This window comes from Pseudopipra pipra, chromosome 11, assembly GCF_036250125.1.
Source record: "Pseudopipra pipra isolate bDixPip1 chromosome 11, bDixPip1.hap1, whole genome shotgun sequence".
NCBI classification, from domain to species: domain Eukaryota; kingdom Metazoa; phylum Chordata; class Aves; order Passeriformes; family Pipridae; genus Pseudopipra; species Pseudopipra pipra.
Window position 1 is genome coordinate 19,009,472 of NC_087559.1, and position 27,876 is coordinate 19,037,347.

At 43.4% G+C, this 27,876-nt stretch overlaps 1 protein-coding gene and 1 long non-coding RNA gene across 15 annotated transcripts in view; one reads left to right on the forward strand and one right to left on the reverse strand.

The window, feature by feature from the left end:
• IQSEC1 (IQ motif and Sec7 domain ArfGEF 1) overlaps positions 1–27,876 on the reverse strand; it is a 334,245-nt gene that overhangs the window by 69,862 nt on the left and 236,507 nt on the right. The gene's annotated exons all lie outside the window — the stretch shown is intronic.
• LOC135420495 (uncharacterized) lies at positions 23,830–26,733 on the forward strand. Its single transcript, XR_010433552.1, has 3 exons — positions 23,830–25,854; positions 26,349–26,446; positions 26,535–26,733. It is a non-coding gene; the product is annotated as an uncharacterized LOC135420495 (long non-coding RNA).

The window sequence follows — 27,876 nt, forward strand, 5'->3', positions numbered from 1 at the left end:
CTTAGGCTGTTCGACCTTCTTTGCTAAAGCTAACCCTGTTTTATTTCTAATACAGAAACATAATTAAACCTTAGATTAAGCACAACACTGAAATTTTGGTTTATCCAGTGATTTACATAAATCACTGCTATTTAATGTGTTAATGGCTAAAACAAAGTTTATAAACCCCCAGAGTGCAACAAACTCAATTTGTAATTATGAGCATGCAGCAATTTGTACAACATGCCATCTAAATCTACAGTAATTATGACCCTGCTTAAAGGGTAATTCCCAACTTAATCACATTTAATACACCATTATTTCCAAGATCTAAAAGGCTGAAATGGGCATTTATCTTGCATTTTGCTTGAGTAAAAGCAAAGGGTTACAAAGAGAAAAAAACAGAAGGAACTACCAGAGAGTAGTTTTCTTCCTGCAGAGTATAAATACAGCCACGCAGCATTGTACAATAAAATGCATTCACAGGTCAAAATACATGTTATTCCTCTCACAGTAGGACTTGGGGGGATATTAATCCAATTCATCCACTGAAAAGAATATGCTAACCCATATGGATCCTTCACCTTCTCTCTCCCATGGTGAATTCTCTGCTTCTCATGCTTACCTGTACACCTCATGTAAACCAAGTGTTCCTTAAAAAAGATCAGGAGGTATCAGTTTCAAGGATGTACAGCACAATGCCCGTTCACCATATCCTCTTTTGGTGCACAATGAGACTTATCAATGAACAGTAATTGATTCTCTGACTGTATAAATCATCATAATGTTCCCATGTGACCTGGAATTACATAGGAATTCTCAAATATGCCAGGTAATTCTTCAAAAGCTGACACACTGCTGTACTTATCCCAGTTTTGTGTCCCCCCTAAAGTGCATTTCTTATCTTCTCTCATACACATTTCTGCATTTCCTATGACTGTGTACTTGTTCATTTAATTTTTAAATGCCAATACACAAAAATCAGCATAAAACAATAGCTCCAACTTCAGTTTGGCTTTTAAACTGAACTTATAAAGCCTTTAAACAAACACATCTGGGAAAAGGCTTTATGTTGTTGGTTGCTATGGAGTAGGCAAAACAATGAATCTTTGTAGTCTTTTTGCTCTCCTAAGAACAGACCCAAAGCCTATTTAAGGCAAAGGAAATCTTCACTGACTTCAATGGTTTGGAGACTCAAAGTGGTGCTTTGCAACTGTCTGTCTCAAAGCCCCCCGCTCTTACAAAGCATAAACCAGCATTACTGCTGTGAGAAGGATGGGAATAGTGAAGCACAAAGAGTATAAACCAGAGCAGAGGAAAACCAGAATAACTTCTCACAGTCACCTTGCAGATCAGTGGGAGAACTAAAAATAGAACAGATCTCTCTACGTGTTCTGCTTCTTTATCCCCTCCCATAAAACAAGATGCTTTGCTCTGGAGAGGGAGAAAAGATCTGTGTCTGTTGTTGGCCTCTCAAAAGAAACCTCATCTGTGAAAGGCTTTGCTCTGCAGTGAAGTCCCTCCCTATCCCTGGCTACAAGATTTGGATAAGAGCAATGATTTTGGAACAAAAAAGGAAATTCCACATAATACCAGGTTTTCAAAATGCTAAGATACACTGATTTATCCAGGGTGGGAGCATGCAAACCAGGCAACCCTGCAAACTACAGCAAGCTGTGAAGCACATGTACAAAATCTCAGCAACGACAGAAACAATTCCTAAAGAGGCTCAGCTTGCAGTCAAACCATTAGACCAGAGCCAGGATTCCTGACTCAGAACTCCCTGCTGTCACTACTCTGACCTGGTTTTGTCCCTCAGGGTCAGTAGCTGATCCTACGAAGGCTCCCGTGTGCGAGGAGCTATTGTAAAGTGTATCAGTGGTGTGCTGTAACACTGCCTGGCTACTTACATCCCCAGGAACAGCACTGGAAAAGTTACATTAGGCAGAGCTTTTAGAACAGGATTTAGGTGTCTCTCTCAGAGAGCTCAGAAATGCTGATCACGCTGCTCCTCAGCTGATGTGTTCATCCTCTGCTCCCCACAGTGCAGCTCACAGCAAGACACAGTTTTGCTTTTCCACAAAATTAATCAGTTGCCAGAAAACCACATTTCATTATAATACTATCAAGATATTTAAAATTTCTCTTGGTAGATCCACAGGCACGTGGAATATTTTTTTTTTCGTGCAAATGTAACCTCCCTTTGAAGAGAATTTAGCAGAGGGCTTTCAGCAGTTGCTGATGTTGCCCTGACAGTGAAACGATACCTGAGGAGCAGACGCCGCGAGCCAGGTCAGTCAGCACTGAGCCGTGGGGCTTCAAGAGAAAACACCTTCTTCTCACAAATCCATGGACAGAAGGATAGTGGATGCTTGGAAATCCCCCAGAGGCAGTACAGAGGCTGACAAGAAGCCAGAGAGCCCCTTAGAAAGAAATTAATCTGTAAGCCCAGAAGGCCACTCTGTTCACCAGAAATCACAGATCGAGTGAGAGGAAAAGGAAAAGGGAAATCTCTAATCTGCATTCTCAGGGCAATAAAGGCAGGACTCTGGACCAGAAATACAACGTGACTGTAATTACAGCCCTGCTGATACCATTATACATATAAAAGTCTTTTGTCTCTTCAGAGTGAAATATGTACAAGACCAGAGGTGGGATTCCTGACTCTCAATTCCCTGCTGTCCTCCTTCATTTCAAAATTCCCTCCTGGCTCCCTCATTTTTCTCACTTGGAGTGCCACCTTCCCCGATGAATCCAGAGTTCCCACAGCTTAGGACACACCTAAAGCGTCTGCAACCCCAAGTCACTGAGTTCCAGGGCTTCTCTGGCTGTGCATTTGGGGCCACTACTGAGAAAGGGTGGTGGGCACTAAGCTCATGAGGGTCAAGACAGAGAAACTGAGGATGTAAGGAATGTCTCCTGGTGCTCTAAAACAGCAGACCTCACAGAGGGGAAGCTGAAATCATGAGCTCCCCCTTCCAGACTTACTTAGTCATAATAAAAGACCAAAAAAGCAGTTGTCACTGAATAAAATATCTTTCGACAAAGCTGAACAGAAGACACACATTGAGATGCCGCAGGTAGTGCAGGGAGGTAATACACAGTATGTAATGCTTTTCAACACCCCATGTAAACCAACAAAACCCAAACCATCCCTTAAAAATATGCTACACCAGAAGGTCCCCCACAGCCTTCTCTTTTTTTCCTACTTTCATTTCATGGCAGTAATAGTGTGCTGTCTGCAAAAAGCATTTCTTTGGGATTAATGGCAGCTGAGATTAACAATGCTTAGTTGTGCTTCATGTCATCAACATCTCAAAGCTCTTGATCCCCAAGAAAAGCACAGTTATGTTTACTTGGTATTTAATGTTTTGGGGTTTTTTTCCCCTGTTTGCACAATTCATATATTTAGTAAGATGTCTGAGCTTCTGTGTGCACAGTGGGTTTTGTGCACACACTAATGCCAAGTAGAAAAGCACATGACTGGTTTTAACATTTTTTAGTAATATTTTCTGATTCTGAAAAATACAGAATTGTGTTTCTTTGGAGAAATGTGTGAAAAGAATTACAAATCCCATAAATAGTGTCTGAAAGCTTGTGAAAGTAATTACTAGTCAGTCTTAAAGTAAATATCGGAATGTTACTACTTTCTGTTCTGCACAGAACTGCCTTCCCCCCAGCACTTGTGACATCTGGCTCAGTATAATGCCCTATACTGAGAAATCACATGTGCAGTGCCTGCCATGGAGAAGTACATATTTTCCATGACTTGCCTTTCTGCAAGCAGCATTTGAAACCCAGGAATTTTTCTACTTGAAGCTCAGATTGCATTACAGTCGCTTATTTTGATAGCAACCACTAAGTTTAAACTGTTAGTAAAATGGCAAGCATCACTGAAATTCCCATATATAAATAATAATTAAAAAATTGACCAAAATCCAATTTTAAGGTAAAGAAATCACTTTTTTACTAACTGCACATTTAAACACATGGGTAAGAACAAGGTTGTAAGGAAGGTCTTATTATTTACCTAATAAAGTTAGACTTAAGGGCATTTAATGAAAATATTTTCATGGCTTCTGTCTTAGTGCATGGCTGTGCAATGTAACAATTTTTAATTCAGTATTTATGAATTAAAGTATTTCTTTATGTTCCCATACAATGGGAATGTATTTATTTCCATTCTCTTTTTGTCAAATCCACTGGCATGGAGACACACGGTGTGATTTGGGTAAAAGACTTGATTCAAACGCAGACACTGACAGAGGTGACACTTCTTTTTGGCAGCTGCACCTCCTCAGGCTGATCCTGTGCCAGCACTAGTGCCCCATTCCACACAATTCATGAAGGCCTTCTGCTCACAGCTTGGCGTGAGTGCAAAGGTGATCACCAAGGGAAAACAAACCAACAAACCCCTGTTCCCAGCAGTGATCACGATGCAAAAGGAGTTCATAGAATCATAGAATCACAGAATCACAGAATCAGCTGGCTTGGAAGGGACCTCCGAGATCATCAAGTCCAACCCTTGATCCAACCCCGCTGTGGTTCCCAGCCCATGGCACTGATGCCACATCCAGTCTGTCCTTAAACACCTCCAGGGATGGAGAATCCACCCCTTCCCTGGGCAGCCCATTCCAATGCCTGATTACCTCTCTGGAAAGAAATTCTTTCTAATATCCAACCTAAACCTCCCCTGGCACAGCTGCAGACCCAGCCCTCTTGTCTTGCTGAGAGTTGCCTGGGAAAAGAGACCAACCCCCCCCCGGCTCCCCCCTCCTGTCAGGGAGTTGCAGAGAGTGAGGAGGTCTCCCCTGAGCCTCCTCTTCTCCAGGCTGAGCCCCCCCAGCTCCCTCAGCCTCTCCTCACAGCACTTGTGCTCCAGTCCCTTCCCCAGCCTCGTTGCTCTCCTCTGGACCTGCTCCAGGACCTCAATATCCCTCCTGAGCTGAGGGGCCCAGAACTGGACACAGTATTCGAGGAGTGGCCTCACCAGCACTGAGTACAGGGGAAGAATCACTTCCCTGGACCTGTTGGCCACACTGTTCCTGATCCAGGCCAGGATGCCATTGGCCTTCTTGCCCACCTGGGCACACTGCTGGCTCATGTTCAGCCTCCTGTTATGTACTAAGGTCACCCTAGAGACACCTAACCCAGGGAACAGCTGCAGCACCGACACACCACTGTGTGCTAACCAAGGCTGAGCCTCACTAATTGACTTAAGGCCACAAACCAGACTCAGGAACTATAAAAACTCCATCCTGCCTAAAATTATGCAACAAATATTGACTTTTTCCATGGTGATCTTTATAATGGTGTTTTGAGTCAGATGTAAACAAAAACAGGAGAGGAAGCAATACCAACACACCTCAAAGAAATGCCCCACACCAACACAGAATGAAGAGTGGGGGGAAAAAAGGTGTGTTTTTGCTCTGCAGTTTCGTGCCTGGAGCCTGGAGGGCTGCACAGCGTACTTCAGTGACCCCTCCATGGAATGTGAGGAACTCCCAGAAGAAAGGCTGGGCTGCCCAGGCTATTTTCACAGGGAGATAGGACACCTCTGCCTGCCCTCTGAGTGCAAACGTGCCCCTCCTGCCTGGGCAGGGCAGAGCTGAGACAGGGCACTCCAGTCTGTGCCACTGTCCCACTGACAGTTCCAGATCACACACCTGAAAATGCAGCTGCTGCACAAGTCTCTCTAAACCTGAAGAAACAGGCAAGGTGTAAAAGGGCAGGATAACATTACACTACCTTTCTAGGCATTGTTCAACCAGAGGGATGAAGTGATTAGAAAACACCAAATCTAAATGACAGCGCTGCCTTTTGCATGCAGTGCATCTGGGATTTGGAGGCAGGTTATTTATTACTACAGAGTGATAAATTCAAGCCTAAGGAGATTGAAATATTTGTGGTTTGTGGCCAGTTATGCTGAGCACGCCAGCACAGAACGCAGAGATGGGGCTGTTGAGTACAGATGGCAGCACATCTTCACATCACCTTCTTCACAACACTCACCTACACAGGGATGGCAAGGGGAAAAAGGGCCAGGAGAACTCCTCTTTGAAACTCTTCCATGCAGAAAACTAATGTGCTGATATGTTAAATGAAAGAAGAAAAGCATGCCCCCACTGTTAGATCTGCAGAGAACACCCGGAGAGCAGCCCCTGTGACACAGACCTCCACCGAAAGGGCTTCTCTGAGATCTGCCTTAAACCTCCACAAGGCACCATTAGCAAAATAGCAACAGAGGAAACAATTTGCACATGACTGTGCACAGTACGTATTTGTTAGAGACCAACAGGATACATTTTGTTTCCTTTGGGAAAGGCAGAACTCCCGAATTTTATGCCGTGTACAAAGGTTATATTTTGGCACAACTGCACACTGAATACAGAGAGTGTGAAGACACCAAGGTGCTAAGTTTTTGTCTTTTAAAATTACTACTTACTGCAGAGTCCTTGTTTTGAATTTAGATAAAACAGAAAAACAAATTATGTCCCCCCCTGTCCTCTTGCCAAGGGAAAACCAGAGGGGTTTCACTGAATGGCACACACTGCTGAGCACTGGGCAGGGCAGCCTGGCACAGCCCAGCCTCCTCTGAGCAGCCCTCTGAAGGAAAATTTCCACACAACCAACCACCACCTGCCCCACGAGGTGAGTAGCAAGGCACCTATATCATAAACCACAGCATATTTTAATTCACTGCCTTCAAAAGGTAAAAATGGCGAAAGAAATCACATTTCTATCACCCCAAACAAAAAGGTTAATTTGCAGTAAACTACAGCACTGAAAGCACTTTTAGCTTTTGACTGACCTTTTGTCCTGTCTCAGAAACATTTAATAAATTAAGTCTCATCTAAATCTTAGACTAAATTAAGTCTCATCTAAATCTTAGATAATAAGAAAATTAAAATCCATTATGCTAATTAATTACATGGTACAGTTAAGGGTAGGTACCCTTTCAAATGCAAACAGTTAATTTGCAACTAGAACCACCCCAGGTATCTTAGGACAAGCTGCTAACCAGTTGGATATTAAGAATGGGAAGGAATTTGAAATGTGAATTCATTTGCTTTACCACCATAATATGTTCTTTCCCACCTCCTGTCTAGGAGCCCATGCTACAAACTGCAGTATCTTGGGAAATAAAATTACCCTGAGGTGATAAAAGAATGCACTGTAAATGGGTGATCTTTGGCCCCCACCATAACATTCCTCAGTGAATTAGTTTATATCAGTGTTACTTATCTTCATCCACGTGCAGGAAACATACTCTGGACTCAAAGGGAATCCAATCTCTTCTCCTCCTCAGCCCAACACACACAGGACTGCAAGAGCACTGGCAATTTAATCGATTTGTATTCTTTATGTTATCTGACCACAGAGGTTTCCTCCTTCTCTAGGGTAGAATTTACCCTCGTGTGCTCAGAGCTCTGCTTGTCGGGAAGCCAGAAAACTAAATTACAAGAAACACTTTATTTTGTTGATGGGCTTGCCCAGGGGTGGCTGAGGGCAGAGAATGGCCAGTTCCTGGTATCAGCTCCCACCGAGTGGGTGGTGGGGAAGAGGGATGCAGTTCCAGGCACTGTTATTCCATGGAAACCACACCGGAAAGCTCTGGGTCTGATGAGCCTGACAGGTACTGACAGTGGAGCTGAAGATGGAGTAGGCTATTTCATAGAGGGGGAGCCATCTAGAATCCTCAGAAGGTTTCTAGGATGAACAATATTTTATGGACTGCAGATGTGAACTCCTAAATCGAAGTTAAAGCCAAGCTTAAGGAGCAGAACTCGCTACGGAAACCACAGCGGGTGACACCAAAGAGGTGGCACAACCCAACACTTGGTCACCAAAGCTCTTCTCAGATACTGCAGACATTTTGTTCCTGAACAACCCCAAGGAAAAATCCTACTCTTAGTGGAAACCTGAGAGTGAGATGTGGCCTATGTGCAAAATAGCCCAACTCCTCCTGATTGTCCAGCACTGTCTGAGAACATCCCCTAAATGTGAGGTACAGGGAGGAGGCCTCTGCAATCCATCCTACAGTCCTGGAAAGGCACAGAGAATATTGAGATATTATACATATAGTATCAAACCTCCTCATCACCTTCACCATGAGCAGACTATTGCTTTGGGCCCGAAGCCTATAACACAAAATTGAGGTTTGCAACCCTACTGCAAAGAAGAAAATAGGGTGGAACAAGCACTTACATGTTTAATTATCAACTAAACCCCCTGGTATTTAAGTCTAGGAAGAGAATTCTGACGTCCTAGAGACAGAAGAAAAATAAAGGTAACTGTAGCTCAATAAGAAGCATTAGAAACCTTCTCCATTTCCTTGACTGCATCACCAGCTTGGATATTATGCCATCTTTCGTTTAAATTATGAACTGCAAAGTGATTGAAATGTGAAGTATTGCTCAATCAGTTTAAAACTGAACTTCAAGAAATCCAGTCATACTTGATTTAATGTTATTTTTCTTCCTACCAAAATAAACCCCTAAATCAAAGAAATTAAGACTTTTTAATCTTGCGACTCTGCATGTGATACTCTGACAACTCAGTCCTCTAGTTTTTACAGGTAAATGATGTTTTACAAAATGTACAAAAATAATTGCCCAAGCAGTTGAGTCTGTCCAAACGGTATCAGCAGCTTGCTCTGCAGTCATTCCAGAGGTTTTTCTCCCACATCACTCAGCAGTCTTGTTACCCACCACAAGGAATTTCTAACAAGTAACTTAAAACTAGCAGCAATGAAGCACCTATATTTACACGGTTCTCTTTCCACAAAGAATTTACCTGGGCTAAACATCAATGAAATAATTTCTTTTGCTTTGACTCTCTTATAAAGCAGCAGAGCCTGTCCTCATACTCTTCAGTTGGTGATGTTTCCTTACATTTATTTTATATTAAATATCTACTTAGAGCATACTCCAGCTATTAAGGACAAAAGTATTGATAGCAGGAAGGTGTTGTGTGTTTGGGTTTTTTATTCATCAAATCAGCTTTCACCAATAGCAAAATACTCAAAGCATCCCTTTTTCTGCTGTCCCAAAACCTCCCCCATAAACCAGGAGGAATGAAACAGTCCAACAGTCCAAGCCGGAGTTATTTCAAATGGATTCTTCTTGAAATTCACAGGAAACAAGTACATTTGGAACAATGTGGAAAGATCACCTGACAGGCACTACAAAACTCTGATTTATTCCCTCAAATGGAGACTGTGTGAGTGCCAATGGCACCTGCAAGCCTTTCCCAAGACAGTTAAAGTTTGTGCCATTATCCTTCTGTCACAGAGAGCTGGGAGGGTGGGATTTTCTGGTTGGTTAAGTCTGAAGAAAGTTCTTGCTCTGTACTTGGTAGCACTGGGATTGTGGAGAGCAAGTTGTATTTTAGGACAGCTGCAAGGAAGAAGCAGCATTAACACTGAAGAAAGGTGAAGCCTTCCACACTGTGACAGAATGATCAAGGCTGGCCTTCAATGACAACTCACCTAAAACATAATCAAAGGAGCTCTGATAAAAACCTGCCCACAGACCTAGATTTACCCTCCTTACAATGCAAACAAAGATATGTAAAGCAAAAAATAAAATAAAAAAAAATCACATGTTTAAATAAAAAGCTCTGAATTCAAACCCCCCTAGCACAACAGAATTCCATGCAGAAACTGGAATTCAGTGCAAATGTTGCTTCTGTCTGGGTGTTCAGAAATAAGATTTCTCTTTCAGGTAATAATGATGGTACAATTTCCAACCCTGCTCCCAGACTGGCCACAGAACTCACATGCTAATAGGAGAAACATCGGCCATTGTTTCTCCCAAATTTTCAACCATTATTTTACCGTGCAGTAAAATACACCACCCCAGTTCCTTCTCTCCTCCTGTTCCTCCTCCACCCAAACACAAGTTGAACAGTCTGTCACAAATTATTGCCTCCTTTAAGTCAAAGATACACTCTTGAAAAGACATCTGGTGAAAATTCCTGCATATGCTGTACATGGCTTTACATAATTCCATGGTGGTCCTGCAGGGAATTGTAACGGCACATACACTCTCCAATTAATTCACTTCTAAAGATGAAAGATTAATTATTTTAAACCTGCTAAAGTCTAGACATTTCTATAAAGTTTTCCATACAAAATAACTTCTCGTCTGTGCTGAATTTTATTATACCAAAATCACCATGTAAAAATCTCAGGGATACATCCCTTACTCAGACTAATTCCAACTGCCTGCCAGATTTTCTCTGTCCAGAATAGAATTTTCCTGTGCAGTGAGAGGGCTCATTCCTCACACTTTAATTCTACATAAAGCAGATTCTACATATACAACTCCGAGCATGTGACACCAACACAGAGAGGGATGCAATAAGCTTTGGGGGAAAAAAAATCAGGGAGTTTTATTTGGGAGAACTATTTGTGCCCTGCTGCTCTCAAAACATGCTGACTCACACCTACAGCTGCAGGTGACAGAACAGCATCTCCCTGAGGGGAGGCAACTCCCTCCCTGTCCGTGAAGGAAGCAGAGAAGACCTGACTTCATGTGAAAGCAGAAGTGGCAGAATTTGGATGTAACTGCAGTTAACCAGGCCTTCTGGGGGTCTGGTAACCACAGCCTCTGAGCAGCTCTGCTAGTGAGGAAGAGCTTGGCAAATTCCCAAAACGGGGAACAAACGCCTGGAGCAAGTCAGGCTGTGTGAGAGGAAGCATCCGGAAACACACTGAATGTTCGAAGTCTGTATCAATCAAAACATAATTCAATCAATTTACCAAAGCCATTAGAACGTTTCCCTCTGGGGCAAAGACAAAGGCACAAAAAAGCACCTCCTCTTGTCTTGTTTCTGTGAAGTGTGGCCAGACACACTCCAGCCAGGAGGCCAGACCAAAATGGGCATGGTGCTCATTTCAAATGAGGCTTCCCTGATGGCTCCAGTAAGAGAGTTGAAGATGTAATTTTGTATTTTAAGTATACACTGGTGGTTGGTGCATTAGCTACGTTTGGAAAGTTTTCTCTGCCCCATTCTCTCTTTTTGGAGTTCAGTGGGTTTATTAGAACTGAGCCACCCAGACTCTCTCTGCCCTGCTGTCAATACAACAGTTACATAAACCTTCCTCATTGTATTTGTTGTGCTCAAAACCCAGCTACTGCAGACAGTTTTGAAATAATGCTAATATTCCATGGGCTCAAACAACAGGCACATCAGCCCTAGGGAATCAGCTGCTACAGATCACACTGCCTGGCTCCAGTGTGGGGGAGTGAGGATGCAGATCTTTACCATTATTGCTTTATTTACAGCTAAAGCATAACATACATCAGGTATAAACCCCCAAATCTGTATGCAGCTCTTAGCAACTGGTCCTTAAAAGCTGTAAATCTAAAGCTCTGTAAGCAGAGCAATCTCAAAAATGAGAGAAAGTTTGCTGGGGTAAACAACCTCTTCCCTTAGTCTTATGATTCTACTTAAATAGTGCAAATAATATGGATTTTTCAATTAATTATATTAAAATAGATAATGCTTATGATTTTCAATACAAGGCTCAATATAGATGTACATTTTTGGTTTGCAGTATGGAAAGGCTGCTGTATAAATAATCCAAATGACCTTTCAGATTGAACTAAGTGACATAGTGTCATAATTCCTCTGGTAGGATAAAACCAGGACGTAGCTGACAGTAATCAGAATAACCTGAGAGGCTTGAGACAGGTGCTGGAACAAAGACTCTACTGAAATAGCTTCGTATTTATACTCAGTATTTATACCCAGAGTATTCTTATACAAAAAATACTCCAAGAGATAAAACTCAACTACCTTTGCTTGAAGAAAGCAGAAACAATTTAGCTTCGAGAGGCATGTCTGGCTCTTCTGTTCATGTAAATGTGGCATTTCATATTAAAATGCTGCAGTGAAGTAGACTAGTTATTATTTCACCTGACACTGCTAAAGAGCATTTGGGTCAGTCAGCACAAAGAGCCAGATCTTCCCTGGTGCCAGCTCTGAGCAGTGTCCTGCTGCTCTCGGGTGAAGCTGTCATTTCCCCACGGGACGGAATTTAAGGTCAGGTGACATAATATGCATTTTACTTAAGCTGTGCTGTTTTATGACAGTAAAAGTCTATCAATATTTACGTTTTCACTAAATCTTTCAGATGCATCTTGCTAGAACTTACTCCTGCTGGCAAGAGAACACAGTACAATCACTCTCAGAATGATAAAATGAGGCTCCTTCTCGTTCACAGACAAATCTGCATTGAAATCATCCTCCTGCAGTGTGGGGAAACACACACAGCTTTGGGAAAAGCCTTCCCTGAACAAAAGCTTTAAGCATCTTTAGGGACTTTGCCTCATCCTAAGATGAAGAGAGTATTCTGGCTGTACAAATACACACACAGATAAACAGGACTGATTTTCAGGGCAGGAGACACCAAGAAGATTATTATTAGCAGGACTATTCATCTGTGTTTTCCCAATATGGCTTGTTTCAGAGTTGCTCTTGATTTACAGATGGATAATGAAACAAGTGTGATCTTATTGGAGCAAAAGCATATGAAATGAAGGGAAAAACACTGGAAAATGAGACAAAACCACAGTAAACGTATTCGGCGATGTCCAACACTTCCAAAAAACTTTATAGTTCCATTGAAACTGCACTGGCTGCTATCAACCACCATCTGGGAATCCCAGCTGAGGAGACACAGAGCCACCATGTTATTTTGTTCAGGTTTTTTCTAAGCCACAGAAAGAGTGCATTTCATAAGGTTAGTAAACACATCACACTGTAATTACTTTGTTCCCTCTCTGCGTAGTAAAAGCTCATATATTTTTTACTGCATGTTCCAACTCAGATTTTATACTCTTTATATTATGGCACCCTGTAAGAAAATATAAAATCTACATTAATGCCTTATGTGCAAGTATGTTTTGTAGTGGAATTTATAAATATTAACAAGATAAAATTTACAAGCACAAAAGACACCATTTGCAGCTGTAAATGTTTAATTCTGAGGGAACGGGAATAACATTTTCATCTTCATGCAAGTCATGAGCTATATTAAAAGAATACTTGTAAACAAAGTGTTCAAATAGCAGGACAAGCCAATTCTGATCAGAGGTAATTCAGTCTTTTCTGTTACCCTTTCCAGTCTTAGTTCAATATATGACTTTAAGGTCTAAAATATCTACTTGGTATTGGTAGGAATCTGGAAAATGGAAGCCCAGATGATAATCTCAGTTTTATTAATCCAACATACCCTTCCCTGGGTAATCAGTATTACTGCCAATACCAAGAGCTGGGTTTTATATTTATAAAACCCTTTTCCTGAATAGACAATGAAAGTCTGCCAAGGTCCTCCCCCAGTAACCCACTGGATGAAGGGTCTCAATAGTCATCACCACAATACTCATCACACGAGCAATGGACCAACACCTTCAGAAATTAGTTTAAAGCCACAAATTAGGCTTTTGCCTTTAAAAAATTAAATAAAATGGCACAGTCACCTTAGCAACCAAGTTCAGAGCTTCTGGAAAAAAAACCAAAATCTGGATCCAGGATTGAGGGTGGGAATTTCAAGGGCACATTGGAAGAGTCTGGTTCTCATGGGACACCACAGGGCACTGGAAAACCAATCTCTGTTTGTACTCCTGAAAATATGTGCCTATTGCTGACAGCACAGGGCTTTGCTTTGGGAGGTCTCAGCCCTGGTGTCTCTGTTTAGATGATTTTTTTAAAAAGTGAATAGTCACAATAGCTGAACTTTTGCAATTGCCAAAACAAAAATCATCATATTTACAAACTCTTCCCTCCAGAGACCCCCTGGCTGGAGTAGGGGATGAAACTAAAGCATTGCAGTGGCACTTGCATTTTCCCATCCCTGAACCAGGAACTGGAGCTCTCCTGTTCCTTCAAGGCCAATGAAGAGCAAACTCTCTTTTGGGGAGGGTGATCAGGAAATAACCTGACTAGATTAATTTCTCACTTCTAGTATCACCAAAACGTTTGGAAAAAGAATGAGCAGAAAATGGGAACACTCCCAAGGATCAGATTTCTACACAGCTCACAACCTGGACAGCTCTTCCTCCTGCCCACAGTCACTGCCCCCACACTGAGGAATGCAGACATCCTATTTGATTTTATTTACATATGCAGCACCAGAGTTCCCAAATTTTACAGATATACAAGCAGATTAATACACAAAGAGGGCCACAAACATTCAGAATGAGCCATAATGCTTTTGTTGCTTTCACTTCTAAGATTCAACCCAAGATATTAATGGGAAAAAAGAATCGTAACAGGAATAAAGAGTCTGTCAGTTATGAACTTCCCTGTCTGTGCATCATGCAAACCAGAATTCTGCACTATCCTGCCATAGGAGGATGCACAGCGGTGTCAACATCCCAGTGATGGCTTGGGAGAAACATCCCTTTGGTGATGGACAGGGGCAGATGAGGCAGGTTGTCAGGAGGTCACTCCAAGTCAACATTTTAAAAGATATATACAGAAAGGCTGCCATAAAGTACCAAAACCCTAAACTCCTTAGGAAGAACACTTGCAACACTGCAGAGGGATAACTGAAGGACTTTGCAATCACCTGAAAAGGACTATTTATTTCTTCCCTCTGGGCTGGCCTGCAGTGTGGGGATGGTTTTATTCCCTCATATCTGTCACTGCCCATGGGAGTGAAGAACAGCACGGCAAAAAGAACCCTGCAGGACAGAGAGGGGCCCCAGGGCTGTGCCACAAAGCAAGCAGCACAGAGAGCAAAGCCTTCCATCTGAAATGGGACTGAAGAGAAGCCTTCCAGGTAACCAAGCTGCCGTCCTGCCCAGGCCAGCCCCTGCCCCAGCAGCAGCCAGGACCTGCTGAGCCGCAGATCATCGGCAGATCATCGCTGGCACCACCCAAGGGAATGTGTTGATGAAGGTATTTTCCAAACCAGTAAATAAACAACAGCAACCTAATTCTCAGGTATAAACAGGCAGGCAAGGGAAGATGAGCTGCTATTAAACTCTTTAGGTACAATTTACAGCTAATTGCCTTTCACAGCAACCCCCCATCCCTCCCCAACCAGCTCCAGCTTCCCCAAGGTTTAATTGCCTGCTCAGACTGGGATGGGAGGCTGAGGAGAGTCTCCAGCTGTACATCCAACAGGGGCAGCTCAGCAGCCGTGTGGAGTTCTGGTGCTTTTCTTTGCTGCAGGCCAAGAGTTCCAGGAAGGGAAAACCTCGTGTCTTCTGTCTCTCATTAAATGTTGGTGCACCATCGTAATTACAAAATACCATCTGAGAGGCCTTGCAGTCCCTTTCCAGCTCCAAAAGGCATCTTAAAACTTATTTCACAAACAGAAGAATTGAAATAAGGGGAAAGGGTATTTATACTTATAATATATATAATATTATATATTTTATAATATAAAATATTACAATATATTTTAATTATAGATAATTATTATACATAATATTTTATAATATAAAATCATACATTTATATAATTGATGTAATAAGGGGAAAGGTGTTTATATTTAAATTATAAATATTTTTATATAAATATATTTATTATATTCATTGTAGACTACTAAAACTGTACTTATGAGGTGCTGGATTATTCATGCCCAGAATCCAGTTGGCCCTTTTGCTCCAGTCATTTCACTACAACACAAATGCCATAGTAGTTACCCTGGGGTGTAGAAACTGCTGGAGGCACACAGAGTCCTCTTGGCCCTGAACTGTCCATGGTGTTATGCTTGAATCTTTAAAGAGTAAATAACCCTTTATTGATTAAATTGCTTTTAAAACCAGTATTTTAGTCCCTTGATTTTACATGTGTACATGTAATTTTGCAGACACAATATGCTTTTTTTTTTTATCTCTACAGAATGTACTTGCTCTCAAACCCCAGGGGTGAGGCAAATGAGACAGCAGTGCAGGGTAGGATGCAACAGCATTTTTAAATTAGCCAACAACTGACTTGAGAGCAGCATCTGAAACTGTGTCCTTACGACAGCAGAAAGGTCTTCTTAAATGAATTCCAAAGGAAAAACATTTAGTTCTGAATTTTCACTGAAGCAGGTGCCCGAAATGCTGCTGTGCACATTGCAGTCATGTATGTCCTCTGAATGATAATAGAGAGACAGAAATAATTTGTGAGATAACCAAGCTCCACAGTTTGTGTTGTGTATCTTCCTGTTTCAAGCCACACACTGCAGGGGGCTGTTGGGCTATTTTTAGCAATGTTCTTATGCTAACATATCCTACTTTACCCCATGTGTATAGACACAAGTATCTCCCAGCTCTCAACAGCTCTTCACCTGCATCAATTCAGCCTCCACGACTGTCATTACTCCAGGTCATGCTTATCTTCAGGTCAAGTCTCCTACGGTAATAAGTAGGACTTTCTGTAGCAGTTTATATTGCTAATCTGCTTCCATTACCTTCAAAACAAGCTGTAAAAATGCATTTAAAAGTGCTCACCTCAAATTTATTTACACAGTGTGGATATACACTGGAATAAAAACCGGGCAAGTTCTCATCTTCCTTCTGGAAGGAACAATAAAACTGCCCAGTCCCCAGTGTGATATAAAGTTTTCTTTATGATACTCAGTGTATAGGAGGTACTCCTGGTTTTACGGCCCAGCACAGTAAGGACCAGATGGTTTTGGATATGGGCATTGCCTCATGTCAACCTGTCCAGAAAAGAGCCAATTTGAGTAAAACAACTATCTTTTATTCTTTGCCCTGACCCTCCCTCTTTCCTCTATGAGAGAAACTCTGTGGGAGCCAATTCATGATGTAGGGGAAGAAAAGTCACACCTCTGCTTCAACAGCCTTTCCTGGACCTCCTCTCCACTCTACACCAGCTCTGTATTTCACTCTGCCTAAAAGGGGAAGAGGGAGAGCTCAGCCATCCATCAGGAGCTGAGGGTTCAGCCTGGGAGAAGCTTTTCAGCACAGCAGGGACAGTGCCTGGCAGGGTGGGACAGATGCTCAATGCTTGGAGAGAGGCAGGAATTCAGGCTCCTCCACGGGGGAAGCAGCTGCAGAGGCTCATCCCCACCCAGCAGAGCCTGGAGCAACTTCAGGAATCATTGGAACAACTTGAACCCTCTCGGCCTTGGTGTCATGACCCACTCAGACTCACCAGCTGGAAGGTGCAGAGCTCTGGGTGCCCGAAGCCACCCAACCCCACACCAAAGCCACGCTCCCGGCTGAGCCCGGGCTGCTCCCAACGTGCTGCCCCGACACGGGGCTGTGGGAGCAGCTTCCCAGGGCTCTCGAAGAGCCAGGAGGGCTCCCCCGACTCGTTATGCAACAGGCTCACAAATAGTTCACTGAGCACGGGCCTGAGGATTAGTCTGGTTCAGCTGGACACTGGAGCTTAATCCTCGCCAAGCAACAGAGTGTGGCAAAGGCATTCCTCGGATTTGCTGACAGGAGGGATCTGCTGCCAGAAGCCAACCAAATATGTAAGCTTTCAGAACACAGCATTTCCTTAGACACTCAAAATGTCTATTCTCTATTACTCCTCATAGTAATTACATCAGGCAACTTCACATTCAGTTGTCATGAAATGCCAGCTTGCTCTAGGAAAAACATGGGAGGTGGCATTTTAGTCCTATTGCAAATGACAGTTCAGGGTCAGCAGCAGGGCACAGCTGAGGGGAACTTATGGAGGAGAATCTTGCAGTGCTGGCACTAAAAAGGGCTCTGCTGCAAATTTTACTCCCAGTTTTCTCTGAAGTAAAGCAACAGTTAAGCTCTGAGTGAGTAAGAACGGTGTTGTCTTGGCTGCCCCTCCGTAGACACACATTTAATTATTGCAGATCCACAGAAGAACCGATTATGTTCCAAATTAAACTCCCTCTCTTGTTTCTGCCCTTTAATGTGCTGACAAACAAAAGCATGAAATGATTTGTATTCATCATCAGGATGGCTGGGAGAGGTTCAGAGCTTAGAGATGCAGCCAGGCCAGGACAAAACTGTTCCTACTCGCGAGGGAATTTTAATTGCAGATGTTTTGCACAAGGTAACAAGGAATCTCTGTGCTGAGACTGCAAGGAAAAAACAGTCTGAGAATTCTGTTCTGTATTTATAGAATTAAAAAATGGTGACCATTAAATTGGGATTACATCACCACTGAGCCAACACCTCATCTCTCTTGGTGGTGGTGATCTCAACCACAGAACTCACTACTCCACCCTGTTTTGGCAAATAAAAATAAGCAGCTGTTTGGAGCATTTTGTGAATACTGAAAATATATTTCCTCATATTCTGGCTAACCATTTCTCTCTCTTTTTTTTTTTTTTTTTGTGATAAAAATGAATAGAAAAAGAGCTTCAGTTATTAGAAAAATGCATTTCCAGTCCTCTAAGGAAGTTTATGGAACCTTGCAGAGAAGGACCAAACCAGCTTTTGCAAAGTCACAGAATCACAGAATATGTCAAGTTGGAAGGGACCCACGAGGATCATCAAGTCCAACTTCTGGTTCTGCTTCAGAACTGTATAATAAGAAATAAACATGTTATTCCAACCCAAAGTTCCTTCCTCTTAATTTAAAGGTCCATAAATGTGCAGCACTCTGGCAGCCAAACAAAATGGATATTTTCCCACAAAGAAACCCTCCTTGATTGGTACAGGAAGAGTCTTGGCAAGCAAAGCACACGTCAGGAGCTAAAATGGACACTGCACTGAGGGGGAACTGCCCGCTGGCTCCTCCACCCTGACAAGGGAACTGTGTCATTGGGGGTGGAGGGGTGGATTAAAATTGTCTAGTGTAGGAGTCAGCCCTGCAGATGAAGGGAGAAGACGACCCTCAGGCAGAACCCTGTGAAGTCTCTGCTGACCAGGGGCAGCTCCACCACCCCGGGGCAGCTCTCTGTGCTCTGCCAGGCTGTCCCAGGGCTGGGGGAGCACCAGAGCTGCTGTGCTTTGCCAGGACACCACCAAAGGATTTCAGTGTGCAACACAAACGTCTTCCTACAAATAAAGCACCTATTCAACAGCCAACAGCCTTTGTGGTTTCTTCACACAAGCACAGCCAAAAAACCGTGCCCTTATGCAAGGGCTGCCGTGGCTGTGCTGCCTCACAGTGTGCTCACCAACGTCCCACCAGCTGTCTGGGGACAGCAAACCTGCTATTTCGGGATCAGAGAGGCCTGGGCACAGAAGGCATTATATAAAGTACCTCAGCTGGCCAGGCTTGACCTCACCCAGGGTTCGGTGAGGGTTTCTCAAGTTGGGGCCGTCAGAATTCGGCAGATGAAGGTCAGGTTCAGAGGAGGGAGTTAGATACTGCACAGGCATAATTTAGTGTCACAGAAAAGCCTTCCAGAGCCGTGCCACCATTCTTCAGCTAATAGGGTGGTTATTTAAAGAAAGAAGGCTCTTTGCAGTGATCCAATCATTTGGAACAGGACTGCTGTGCGACCAGCTTTGGTCACACATTTTTCTATTCTTTTTTCTATTCTTATTTAGGGAACAGAGACCATCTAGTTATTTCTGCACAACTGAAAAGATCAATTAAAATATTAATTTCCATTAGTTCTGATTCTCTAGAACACTTGCAGACAGAGCACCTGTCAGAATCAGACCAAAGCTGGCAAAATGCTCAGGAAGGGCTTAATAGTTCAACAGTAAGTCTCAAGTATTTTCATTTCACTTCATGCCCACAAGCCTTTATTTCTTTTACATTACCAATACAAGGCAGTCTCTGCTCTGTGCTGTCAGGACAGAGTCACAAATTGGTGTCTCTATCCTTAGGGAAATAGTGCTGTGACAGGTACAATCAGGCAAGGCAGGCTCTCATTAACTGTTCAGGTGCATGAAAACAGTCAGGCATTTTTTCCTCTAAGAACTGAAGGAATGAAAACACACCAATTTTAAGTTGTGAAAGATCACATATGCACATTTAAGAGCTCTAGCTAACTGTGGGAGGTGGCCACAACATTACCTCAGAATTTCACTAACTTTGTTAGTAGTTAGACTGGTCACAAAATAGATTCAGAGGTACAAAGCACAAAATGTCACACAGCCAGTCTGAATTCCCCTTGCTGCAGGAATGATAAGTTTTGCATCTCCTGACAGATCGTATCTGATGGCTTTAGGACTTAGATTAGCTCATCATTTGACCAACTGACCTCTGCAGAGGGACCTACTTCCTCAGACCAAACCCACGCACAGTTCCTCCTCCTCTTTCTAACAGCCCACTTTTGCCACCAAGGTACCAGAAATGTGCCTCAGGAGGGGGGATTCTCTGCACAGAGTGAGCAGACAGAAACCTTTGTACAGCAAGTTCCAGTACCCACCACCCCAGGCAGGCTGAAGTTTGCTGCTCAGCAGTTTGTGTGAGCCATGAATTAAGGTGGCTGGCTGGCTGGCTATCAAAGATCATCAAGAAAAATCCTGTTATATCTTCATATGCTTGAAAAGCATGAGCATTTCTTCACTTTGATACATGTCCCTGTTTTCTGTTCTGCTGTGAGCTGTAAAGTTCAATCACCAGCTTCATATTTCATCTCCCACACCTCAAATTCCATCTGGTTGTGTGAGAAACAAATGTACACTTGGGTATTGTTCTAAACAGAGGTCAGCAGAGACATTTACCCACCATGAGGGTGCTGTAGCTGCCTCTGGGCACACCCAGGGAGCAGTGATGCTTTGCTGAGATATGGGAGGATGAACAACCAGCTCCTCTCTGCAGGTACCTCCCCACAGAAGGAGGGATGATGTTCCAAGCAGTGCCAGCATCCATCACTTCTCACTTGGCTCCCTCACACTCACATCTGTGGTTGCTTGAGCCTGTCCTTGATACCAAAACCACACAGGCAACATCCTCAGGGGAAGGATCAGGCACAGGGAACTCGATTCTGAAAGTCTAAAGTGAGAGAAGTCATGACAAGGTGTGAAGTGACAGCACAAACCCGGGGAGGACAAAGCATCTTTCAGCCCAGGGGCTGATGGACATAAAATTGGGTTTATGTCTCACTGGGGTGTCCATGGAGGCAACTACAGAGGAAACTGCTCCTATAGATGAGCTGCATATTCAAAGATATATTTTCTCTGATGTCCCTCAGTGACCTCATTGTTTCCCCCTGAAAAGGGTAACTGCACATGGTTGCTTTTGCTTGTGTTTTCTTACATGACCCCAATGAATTTTCCTCAGGTGATACCACAGCTCCTGAGAAAGTTCATGGGCTGCTGGAAAACTGAGATCAACAAAGAATCATGGGACCATGAAAATGGCTCATGTGCAGAGGACTCCAACATCATCATACCTCCTATATTTGTATATTTTTAGGAAAAATTCATTGCACGCCAAATATTTTTTTCACCCAATAAATTATATATTTACAGTAAAAAAAGCTTCCTTTTTCAATATTCTGAAGAATAGACTGAAGCACAGACTTTAAAAAAAAGTGTACAGTAAGCGTTAATATTTGATTTTCCACATCTGACCTATTTTACACTTTACCATTTTACATGTTACAATTTGTTACTCCAGGTAACCCAGCTCTAATAGACACGAGCCTATATTTAATCCAAAGCACCCAGACAATCACTACATAGTCCGTGAATTTGAGACAGAATTTACTCAATTCCATTTTAATTTCTATTGTGTGTAAAAGTGTTTAGAGTGTGAGCCTTGCTAAGAGATGACAGAATATCATTATACAGTAATTCAAATGCTTTCAAGGCTGCTAAGAAACCTCCACTACAATGACAGGCCTTGTGAAGCACTTGGAAATGCTGTTTCATCCATTCTAGACAGGCTTAGGATAAGAAAATTCATATAACAAGATCATATATTTACAGAACACAGGCTAACCTTTAAACTTTCTGTAATCATATTATCCTGAATCATACAAGACCTGCAGCATTGGCATCACATGGTCCTTCTGAGTTGAGATTTTTTCAGTTTGTTGTGAGCAGCAGAAAATTTGGGAGGACATTCCTGCAAGATGTGCATCGTTCTTCTTATCCACGGTCCTCCTCTCAAGGGCTCTGAAATTCTTTAGCAAGGCTGAACATCAGCTTCCTTTAAAAACACTGAGCTCAGGAAAGGGAAAACAGCTTGGCTCAGTATTTATGTGCCAAGATAAATAAAAATGTCAGAGGAAGTGAAATTTTAAAAGATTGGGTAAACACCCTGAGAGGGTGGCTCACTTGTATGTTCAAATACCCACACATTTTTTGGTGTTTTTGTTTTTCCCATAGGAAAAGCAACTGGAAATAAAATCTATTCAATAGTACAGTTGCACTGTGCTCACAAGCAAGGGGAAGATGAGTCTAAGATGAGGTTTGGTCAGGTCCCATTTGGCTCCCAGCAGATGTGGTTCCCTTTCATCAGCACTGGGTTTCTGTTCCTGTGACCATGTTCTTACCATGGCATGTGCAGCACCTGCTTTGTGCTCTCCAAAGCATCAGCCCAAAAGTGGGATTTAGCTCCCTTTGAATCAGAAAGCCCAGCTTTGGTTCAGCCAAGGTATTAGTCAATCCAGGTAGCAAACATTATATACAGTTTTATCCACTGAATTCTGAGCAATTGATAAGGGAGACAAAGCAGGACCATAATGATAAATCAAGGAACACAGTTCTCCAGCTTTCATTCAGAGAATGAAAGTCTTCTCACCACAGTTTGTCCTACTCTAATACCAAAGTCTAAGATCCAAACTGGATCTTAGGACATTCACTCAAGGACATCCTTCAGAAATATATCTATCTATCTATCTATATCTATATATCTCAATATTGTGTTAATCTTGGGTTTGAATGCTGCTTTCCCTTTTATAGACAAATAGTTTTCTAACAGAAACAAATAAACTAATAAAAGGCAACTTCTTACATATCTCCACTGTCACACTTCCACTGTAACCTGCAGTTTATACTTTCGGGAGTCACGAGAGCTTCTAAAACAGTTAATAATGCCAGTTTTGGGAACATGGACACCAGTGCACTGGGAAGGCTGGATAAAGGGGTAAACTTGGTTGTTCACAATCTGATTAAAATCTAAAGCTACACAAACAAAAAATTCCACTCATCTGCTGGTTTGGTGCACAAACTGGATTTCTTCAAGATGTCCTGTTTGGCTTCCAGGAACCAGTTTATCGAGGCAGAAGCAGCTGGGATGTTTTGCTGGGCGCTGAAACCGTTTTTCAGTGGGCACAGCAGTTCAGATCTGCTATTGTGAGCAGAAGGATACGCAAAGGGATGATGTAACAGTACCCAGAATGCTGTATGGAAGCTGTAGCATTCAGACAAAAAACTGGAGCCTGCCAGAGCAAAAAGCTTGCACAGCAAACAGAACACTAAGTGCAGGCACAAGGGTTTCAAGCCCTGATAGTGCTCCCGACCTCAAGCACCGGTTCTGTTCTGCTCAGATGGAGCCAGCAAACACTTGTGGTATTGATATGCAAACATGCACACCAGGCATTTGCTTTATTTCAGCCTTCCCAGACCTGACACTGCTGTAGCAAACAGCTTGTAGCAGGATGCAGAAAGCTCAGCAGCAATGTGAATTGCTGGGGTTTTGCTCCTTTTGCATACTAATACTCTGTATTCTCCTCCAGCTGACAGCTCCTTCTTTCACTCCCACTGATGGCTGAGCTCCGGAGCCAAACAGAAGTTGCTCATAAATCTCCTCTGTGGGTTTCCTTATCTGATCCCAAAAAGCGGCTGTGAGGGCTGAACGGAAAGCTGGGGCTGGGCTTTTGCTGGGTCTCCTGCAGGAATGGGGACAGGACAAACCCGGAGCTCTCGGGGCTGTGGAGGCTGCAGGGGGGCAGGGGCCGGGCAGGACGGGTTCCCTGGTCCCTTCAGCACTGCCTGCAAGGTGAGTCTGTGCTCCAGGGCTTGCCAGTCCTGCACAGCCACCCCGGGGAGCTGCACACTCCACAGCAGCTGATCCCACGGGAAGAGCTGGCTCCAGACTGGGAGCCTGCAGCTCTCCTCTGCTCCAGGGCTCCTCTCCCTGGCACACAAAGCCTCCTCATCCTCTCTGGGCAGGTAAGCCATGCTCAGGGCACGTTCCTGGGCCCCTCATCCCCCTGCCCGCCGGTGCAGAGGTTGTGTGGAGCTGGCTGGGAATGCTGTGCTGCTCGGGCAGGGCACAGGGGGCTGGATGGCAGCGGGAGGTTGTGCTGGGCGAGCAGAATCCCAGTTCCTGAAGCGTGGTGCAGGAGAGCAGATTAACAGAGCAGCCAAGCAAGCAGCAGTGGAGAGTATAAAGTTCAGGGTGGGATGAAGTGACAAAACAAATGGCATTACAGAGGAGTCCCATGACAACAGGACTCACAGTAACACACAAACAGGAAGGGAAAAGGAGGGAAGGAGAGCAGAGTGAAATTTAACCCTGCGGTTATTTTCTTTGGCTTGTTTCCTTTCCACCCAGCTTTCCACACTTCCATCAGCAGGCTCATGTTCCCATCACTCCGATCCCCAGCAATGCTTTTGAAATTCATGTGTGCCACTGATTTAAGAGCATAATGGCCCAGATAAGCTCTTCCCTGGGTTACAAATGCCTTCTGCTCAGACACTTCAAACTGGGTGTCGCTCTCCCCTCCCCATTTCCCATCTCACCACTTCTGTTGCTGATTACACAACAGTGTTTTATTTCTCCATCAGTCCATTCATCATCTTAATCAAGAGATACAAAACATCATGGTTATATTAATGTGTCCTACAGATAGTATCCAATAGTAAGGTCTTGGTACCAGTAAATATTTTCCTATGGCCCTTTGCTGGAAAGAAACACATCTGAGGCCAGCCCTCTTTGGCAGCAGTTATCAAACAAGGAAAAAGAGAGCAGTGTCTAAAAGGCTATACACTTTTTTTCTTCTTTTGGAACTGAATCCAAGAATATCCTCTGGATGGAGCCCTGTGGAAGGGGCACACAGCTGAACCAACACCCTTTATTGCTCACTCTGAGTAACATAATAAACGTGGCTGCACAACAGGCCACTTTCTGCAGCACATTCTTTGATCCCTGTGTTCTCCTCCGCTGATTGCTGCCTTCAAAACTCCTTCAATTGATTCAATTCTTGGCTTGAATCTTAGCAAAATACTGTTGGAGTGCACAACATCAGTATGGAACTATCTGCCTCCAGCCCAAAGAGGTCATCACAACCAACCCTTGCCCCACAAGACATTTGGGTTTCTCCCCTTTGCCCTCCAACTGCATCACAGTTGTGCTGCTGATGCTTTCTGCCTCTGCAGGGTGGATTTCAGAAGTGCCTAGCGCTTGGGAAAACTGGAAAAGACTGAGAAAAAGACTTTTCATGAGTATCATTTTCCTGTGTGTCTGTAAATATTAGTTGTTTCCGCTGTTTTGATTGCTGTGCTCATCATGGCAAGTTCAAGGCAGCCCAGCTGTGCTTCCCTGTATTTGAATAACACACAGAAGTAAAAAGCAGGATGCTTTACAAGATACTCTGTAGTGTATAATGTGTGATTACACCCATTTCAGTTGCACTGTCGATTCAGCATTGCCTGCAAGACTCTGAGTGGAACTCACCTGGAGATCTGGTTTCACCCGAAGGAGCTAAAAATGTTTGCCAGCCACCATGTTCTGCAGATGTCACGTACACAGCACCTCCAAACACACCAAATCACACTTGGAAACATTGCTTTCTCTGTCTCACTGATCAAGCACATGGAAGTGATACTGCCTGATGCTCCCAGGCTGCTGGGAGAGCTCAGCACTGCAACGAGGGTTTCTAGAATTTGACTCTGCTCTAAGATCAACTTTCCCCTGCAGCTGAACAAACCACTCTCTGCCTTCCTCTCCCTCAGTCTTTCCATCTGGAAAAATGAAGACATTTGCATCTGTACTGTGGGTGCCTGTGCTGTGCATATAAATCACCAAATGTTTATAAAAATGATTTGAGGAGAAAAAGTTAAGTATTTCTGATTTAATGTGTTTATTTTTATGTTCATGGAACAAAACAAAAAACAACAAACCCCACAAACCCAGGATAATTCATCAAGGATCTGATCCAGAGTCCATGAAATTAATTTTCCTTAAGTTTATGGCCCAGGCACCTCAGGCCTGATATTAAATATGAAGGAGTTCTCATTGCAGCTCCAGATGAACATCTACCAGCTATCACAACAGAAAATATGATAACAACAGCAGCAGGCTCAGCTCTCCTCCCCCGCCAAACCACATCCTAGTCCAGTACCTCAGAATGCTACTACACTGAGTAGTGACTGTCAGCACCCAAATTAGCACCTCCCAGTACAAAAAGCCACTACACCCCTTGGACAGCATCAGCTTGGTTCATGTTCCCACTCCTTAAATTAGGAAACTTCTAACAAAGTGGCTAAAACTCTTCCTAAACTCCATCTGCTCAGTCTTCACATGTACAAGGCCTGTGATTTTTTTTCCAGAGACCTAAAGGAATGAGGAGCCTGGGTTACACTGAATTTCAGGAGGATTTTTCACTTTGGTGACTGTAGCTGTAGGAGGAAGCAGTTTTTTGTAAGAGGTACAGACATACAGTTTTGCCTTGCTGAAAAGCAAGTTTTTTTAAAAAAGTTGAGGTTTTTCCTTTCATCTCCATTCTCATGCTTCAGGAGGTGACTTAGTTTTCCAATGGGCACATCACAGCAGCCTGGTAACCTTCCATGCTTCGACAAATCTGAAGTTTCTGCCCCTGAAGGAGTCCCCTCTTAACAAATGCAGTGGCTTCTGCCTGGGAGAAGTCTCAAAACAAGATCCAACTTGCCTGCAATTTTTTCCTCCTGAATAAAAATTCTCTCCTGGAAAATGTGAGCTTCCTTCTGAAGCTTTTCAGTTCACTGAAGTCTGGGGAAGAAGTAATGTCACAGCACTGGGAGACCAACACTACTACATCTGCATAATGCACCTGTTTAAACTCCAGCTGCCTCCATGTCACCAAAACTTCTGGCTGTCCTTGCTGAGGATGCATTTCTTACTGTGACAGCGTTGCTATTCACCGGGAAGAGTCTTAAAAAATGAGGGCTGTCCATGGAATACCCCCTAGATAACCCCTGCTGCCCACCAGAAATCCCCTGCACAGTCCCAGCCTCACCCCCAGTGTTCCCCAGCGTGAGCCTCTTTTGTTCCAGCAGCACAGGAGCATCAGAGATGCTGAGCATCCTCCTCAGAGCCCTGCCTGCTCATCACTAGTGTTAAACACATTAAAAACAAGTTGAATTTGTTGGTAGAGCAATGCAAAGGTGCCCCAGCCTCAGGCAGCTGCTGATGCACCGTTTGCCCTTCACCCAGACTGTCTCCCACTGGCAGCTGTGTCTGTGCAAATGAGGGTTTATGGCTGTGCTGCTGCTCAGCACGGGGACATTCCCTCTTACTGGAGTCCCTCCGGAATGAGACGTGCCTTGTCTCTCTGCTCTCCACAAAATAATGACTTCACCCAGAAGGACTTAAGTTCCCCAAATCCCCCCTCAATTTGTGTACAGAGTGCCAACCTTTCATGCCCAATGTGCACAATCCTTAATGTCCAGGCTACAGGGAAGCCAAAACCATACCTGGAAAGGCTCTGAATCTTCAGGCATCTGACAACAGATATAACTACAAGCACAAGTACTGCAATTCTAATTATATGCAAATATAAATTCAAAACCTATATTTTTTCTTCAGCTGCAAACCAGTATTTCCTATTCCATTTAACTGAGGTAGAAACCTGTGTGAACTTATTTATTTCAGAAACAAAAAGAATTAGGAAAAAAACCCTCATAGATTACTACTTTCCAATGGTATGATGTTTAAACCTAAATGATAATTTAGTGACAGAAAAAGTCATTTTAATGATATATACAGGAGTATTTTTCTCTTCCTCAAGCACTTAAAAAAGCAGGAAGCAGAGTTTCTCCCTTGGTGGCTGGACCCATGGGTGTTGCACGTGGGTGAGATGGGTGGCCCATTCCTCAGGAG